The sequence below is a fragment of the Charadrius vociferus genome, unplaced genomic scaffold (genome assembly GCF_000708025.1).
Source record: "Charadrius vociferus isolate BGI_N301 unplaced genomic scaffold, ASM70802v2 scaffold156, whole genome shotgun sequence".
In the NCBI taxonomy this organism is placed as follows: domain Eukaryota; kingdom Metazoa; phylum Chordata; class Aves; order Charadriiformes; family Charadriidae; genus Charadrius; species Charadrius vociferus.
The window spans coordinates 1,217,933-1,223,932 of record NW_009649042.1 but is presented as its reverse complement, the minus strand read 5'-3'; the positions used below and the strand labels follow the sequence as shown (position 1 = coordinate 1,223,932).

At 38.9% G+C, this 6,000-nt stretch overlaps 1 protein-coding gene across 1 annotated transcript in view; it reads right to left on the bottom strand.

The window, feature by feature from the left end:
* The window catches only part of SNTG2 (syntrophin, gamma 2), a 183,847-nt gene that overhangs the window by 73,663 nt on the left and 104,184 nt on the right, over positions 1-6,000 (bottom strand). The gene's annotated exons all lie outside the window — the stretch shown is intronic.

Genomic DNA, 6,000 nt, shown 5'->3' with positions numbered 1-6,000 from the left:
GCAGTAAGTTAGGCACTGTTTATGTTCCTCTGAAATCCCCCACATTTGGACGCTGATGGGATATGCTTTTTTAACTATGAGACTTTTCAATAGGAACAACAAAAGTTCATTAAGTAGTGGCATGAAAGTACACTGGTCTGCATTTGAAACATGTGACATGCAATGGTTTCAGCAACTAAACTTCAGAAAGCTCCACAGACTACTTAAGTGCCCATGAGTGTAATGAGAATTAGATTTTAGTCATATAATATTGTGAAAGACAATTATAATTATCTGAATAATTGTGCATATGTTGGTTTTGTATATAGTTTGGAGACTATCACTGCTACCATCTACATTTACAAATTAGACATTTATACTTATATGCTATATTGCTTTCTTTTTGGTACTAACCTAGAAGAAAGCAAACTACTGAATCAAGGATACTGCTTTATGAAGTTGCTGGCTTTTCCTGGGATTCTCTAATCTAAGGTGAAGTCTTCTACTGCTTAATTTATGATCTATGTCAACATGAGCATTCAAAATGACACATAGAGGTTAATAGGCAGTTACTCATTCATGACTTACTGAAAAAGCTATTAACCTAACATTTGTCATTTGTAGGGAGTTTGATGGTGAACACGAGTACTGAACTCTATATAGTTGCTAAAGAAGGTCATATAAAATACACATTACACACAATATTAACAAGACAAATTATCCTAATAGACATATATATACACTGATATACTTTACTGTTAAAAGAGTTGTAAAGCATTATACTTGCTGTTCGCAAAAATAACGTTCTTGGTCTGAAGACTTGATATGTCGGCTGATTCCCTTGTTTTCCTTTCATGATTGAATTATCATCGTAACTACAAAAACCTGATGGCAATGGCACAATTCTGTGTCACTTTCCTTTCAGTAATCTGTTTCACCTCTTCAGAAGGAAAGAAAAGGTCAAAACAAATCCCTTTATTGTCTTCAAGTAAACTGAGTGAAATAATCACCTCTCAAGCGTACTGTTCCTTTTACCTAAGTGCTGTAATGGAATGATTTATGGTATGATCTCTTCAATATCCCACTGAGACAGGGAAGATCTGTCATCCCCTGTGCACTGACACACAGTGGAGCATGGAAACAGACTTAATTTGGTCTAGTGAAGAGAAGCCATTCACAATGCCTAACTTAGATATCAATTCAAATATCAAAGCTAAGATGCTAGAAGCCTTAGACAGACGGAGAGGACAATCCAGAGCACTTAACAGAGCCAAGAAACAGTAGGTGCTCTCCACTGAATCCACAAGGTGCCTACATACTAACTCAGCTTCAGGAGATGCATAAAGGCACGCAATGTGAATGCATTATCCAAACGGCACAAAGTTATACAAGTGGCTGATGGAAGATCACAGAAGGCAACTCCTAAGCTAACAACTAATGCAACCAACATGGGCAATCGACATAAAAAAATAACAAGCTTTATTATAAAAAATAAGCAATCTTTTGTAATTTGAAACGCGGTGCTGGCAATAGCGCAGATTACACTAAAATTCCTGTTGTCTTTTACCTTATTAAAACACGGTCATCAGTTATGACAGACAACAAGATTCAAACAAATGCATCTAGAAATCTGAACACATCCCTGACAGGATATTTGCACAGAATCAAATAGGGTGTGAGGAATCCTGCAAGTCCTCTAGTCCAGCCTCCTCACTAACGGGTTTAAAATACAGATCTCTTTTCCACAGGAAGACCGAAACTGGACACAGTATTTTAGATGCAGGTATTTCAGATGCGGCTTCAGGAATGCAAAGTAGAGGAGAATAATCACTTTTCTTGACCTGCTGACTACGCTATTACTAATGCAGCCGCCTGTGTGGTCACCCTTCATCACCCAAGGAGCGTACAGCTGACTCATGCTCAGTGTGGTGTCCGCCAGGATCCCCAAGCCCTTTCCTGCAGAGCTGTTCCCTTGCCCCTGCAGAATGACTCCAGGACATCCTTCCCCAGGAGCTCTGTCTCGTTCAAGGCTTCTGATGTGCCAGAGGCGGTCAAACTTCCAGGCACAGGGGACCGCGACCTTTGGGTCACCACTGGGGCAGGGCTGACAGTGCTGACTCAGGCAGAAAGCTAGTTTTACCAGAAAGAAGCTCAGTGAATTAAATGAAATAGGAAAAGAAAGAGCCAGGGTTTTTCAAAGTTTACAGATGCCAGCCATAAAGCTTGTGCTACTAAGAGAGTGATTTTGCTCTCAGCCTTACTTGACTATGATTATTTCTTGCCTTCAGTTACTATAGTTTCCCTCTACAGATCCCATAATATATTGTTACATGTACCACACTGTGGTCTGGAAAACATTGTGTATATAATGCTACAAGTCAAAACAGATATCCAAAGTAAAAATAAAAGCTTAACAAAATGAATGCTGAGGCTTTTGTTTTTGTTTTAAGTGAAACAATCAATGCAAGGACCAAGACATCACTGGAATTCAGGGGAAAATAAATTCTAGAGGTTTAAATACCATGCTTTCCTCCATTTCCTCAAAAGACAGAAAAGAAAAAAAATAAACAGGCACAACTAAATACCTATTCCTGACAAGGATGAGCTTTCCATAGAATCATAGAACGGTTAGAGTTGGAAGGGACCTTGAAGATCATTGAGTTCCACCCCCCCTGCCACGGGCAGGGATACCTCCCACTAGACCAGGTTGCTCAAAGCCCCATTCAACCTGGCCTTGAACAACTCCAGGGATCGGGCACTCACAACTGGGCAACCTGTTCCAGTGTCCTACCACCCTCAGAGTAAAAAATTTCTTCCTAATATCTAATCTAAATCTACCTTCTTTCAGTTTGAAGCCATTCCTCCTCATCCTATCACTACATGCCCTTGTAAAAAGGTCCTTCCCCAGCTCTCCTGTAGGCCCCTTTAGGTACTGAAAGGCCACTGTAAGGTCTCCCCAGAGCCTTCTCTTCTCCAGGCTGAACAGCCCCAACTCTCTCAACCTGTCCTCAGAGGAGAGGTGCTGCAGTACCAAGCAGTAAGTTTGAGAGGTCACAAGATGCTACGAAGTCATCTCAGCACCACAAAATAAGATGACATGTCTTGGTTTTTTTTTTCCTTCTTTCTCTGAGGCTGCAAGCCCATTTCAAAACACAGTTAGAGGAAATTACCATCTCTTCTACTGTTGCTGTTACTGCACTGACTATTCCAACTAGAAGCAGAAATGCAAGTTTGCTTTTCCTACATTCTAGATATTTGGGCTGACTTACCATCTCATTTCTTATTTTCAGACTTGTCTCCCGATCTGTAATTTTTGTTTCCTGCAAGCATTTCCACTAAGGGGCACGAGGCAGTTTTCTATATTCAGCCTCTTTCTATCTCACTTTCACGGTGAAATGATGAATGAACCTGCAATCCTGGTCTCTTTGGGCTTTTGTTTACTGCATTTATTTATTTTAGTAAAATAAACACTGTCTTTGTGAGAATGGTAGTCAGAATAACAGATAGGCATTGGGAGACTTAAGTTCTCTTCCTGACATTGACGCTTTTCAACAATTAATATTATTTAATATTAATTAAGCATAAAATGGCCACTGGGAGATTTGCAATACCAAGTAGTTAGCTATTAGAGGTGTGTTAAATCCAAAGACTTCTCTAAGAGAAAATGTATTTTCAGTGTCAGCTGGAATGGGAAAAGCTGAATTTTTACTTTATTGGAGGCTAAGAATTTCAGCAAAAGATATTTTGAGATTTTCAGTACCTGTAGCATGTGAAACCATCTTCCCGTTAGACTTATCTCAACGTTTTATTGTATTTCCTTAATAAAAACCTACATGCTTGTCAGACAGCAGCTGTTTTATCTGAAGTTTACTATCATGCTGATACAGACAGATTTGATCAGCTTTGCATCTTCCTATGTCCTAAGTCAGTCTTCCCTCCTGGCTGTATGATTTTTTGATGTCTGACTTCAGTTTTTATTGCTTTGCTTGCAGTATTTTCTAGTGGCTTGTTTGTATTACTATATGGCCCTCTTGCTAGAATTTCTATTCAGCCTGAAGCTTTGTGGACTATGGATGGACCTGAATGGAAATTCTCCCAAAAGAATTATCTGAATTACTTAATCTCTTTGAAATTCTGTGTTAAAAAATAATGAAGTTTTGTATTGCAAATGAAATACAGCCTCATATATTAAAAAAATGTTCAAATTTGCTTATATAATGGGACTATTAAGAGAAACTATGTAGGTAGAAAGATATTAAAGTATTAAATATAAACTTGGATTTAACTTCATGTTTGGTCTTTTGTGAACGTTTTGCTTCCAGTACTGTAACTTTGTTTAATTTTGTATTAAACTTGGAGTACCAAAGTAAGATAACTGAAGTAACACACAGGTATTATGCTTCTACAGATACTGATGTGGTAGAAGAAGCATCTTCCAGCTTTATTCCATTGGATTTGTAACAACTTGTGCAGAAGAAAAGGATAGCGGGAGAGGGGACAGTTTTAGTATTAATGAGAACTCTTATCCTGTTCCCCATAAAGTCACACAAATGGTTACGCTGGCGTTGTTGAGCAGAAAGAACGAGGGTAACATTGTCAGCTGAAAGTGAAAAGAGAGTAGGATGCAGGTGTGAGGTATCTGGCTTTGCTGCAGGCAGAAAAATCTGAGGAATTTCAGTCTCAGCAAGCTTTGTTTGTATGGAAGAAAGAGGTGGAGGAGTCTTGCTGGAAAACAGGAGCAGTTTGGATGACTGAAAGCTCTATGCAGTATCAGTGGGCTACTGTCCTCTCGAGTGCAGAATGTATAGTAGGACTGGTCACTATGATGGGCTGGAGAATGGAATGTATGTAAACTTATTAATACGTGTTTTATAATTCCAGCACAATTATTAGTTAGTGGCAATTCAGGTGAGATGTATTTCACCCTATTCAAGCATACGAAGTTCTGTTGCCTAAATACATGGGTGCCTAAATACAGAAGTTCTGTTGCCTAAATACATGGGTGACAGGCAGCAGACACAAGCTGGAACATGGCCAATTTCAATTCAACATTAGATTCTTGTTTTGTTTTCCCCATGAATGTGATCAAATACTGGCACAGGTTGCCCAGGGAGGTTGTGGAATCTCCGTCCTGGGAATTGACAAGAATTGACAAGAGACGGCCCTCAGACGGCCCTCAGCAACATGACCTGATTAGACATGCTTTGAGCAGGGAGCTGGACTAGGTGACTTCCAGGATCCTTTCCAGCCTGAATTATTTGACGATTCTATAAATGAGTCATGCTAAACTTAGGAGCTATTTTGTTACATCATAAGCAAGTGCACAAGATAGGTGAGCTGGATCATTCTCTGGAGATGCTTAGCTCTGTCTATTGACTCCAAGGTGAGTCCAGGGATTTAGCAAATTCATAGGTGAAGGACTATTAGACATCTACAGTAATGTGAGATGAATCTCATCCATTAAACTCCAATCCCACAAAGATTTTAAGCATGTGAATAGTCCCACAGAATTTAGGTGGAATTTTATTCTGCCTTAAGTTAGCAACGTGCAGATGTCTTTTTAGAATCAGAGAATCGTAGAAATGTTACGGTTGGAAGAGACCTTTAATATCAAGTCTAACCGTTAACCTAGCACTGCCAAGTCCTCCACTAAATCATGGCCCGCAGCACCACATCAGAGTGCATTCAGAGCATAAAAGTCACATGCTAATTCTGCTCTGGAAGTACAAGAAAATATTAGTAAATATAAATTAGCAAATCAAACAAGATGGGTTTCATCATCTTATTGATTGCACTGGCAAAATAATTATCAACGTTAAAAACTCTTCAGCTGTATTTTCAAAAAGTCTTAATGCAAGTACTTACAATTTATTTTAATCACTAGGATAATAAAGATGCGTGTTATTTTCTAATTGCTCCTTAAGCACAATGGAAGTGTGTGGGAGAAGTTAAAATTTTAAATAAAAAAATCACCCAATTGTATTTCACAGTATCCCCTATAGGAAGACTAGATTTATCTTA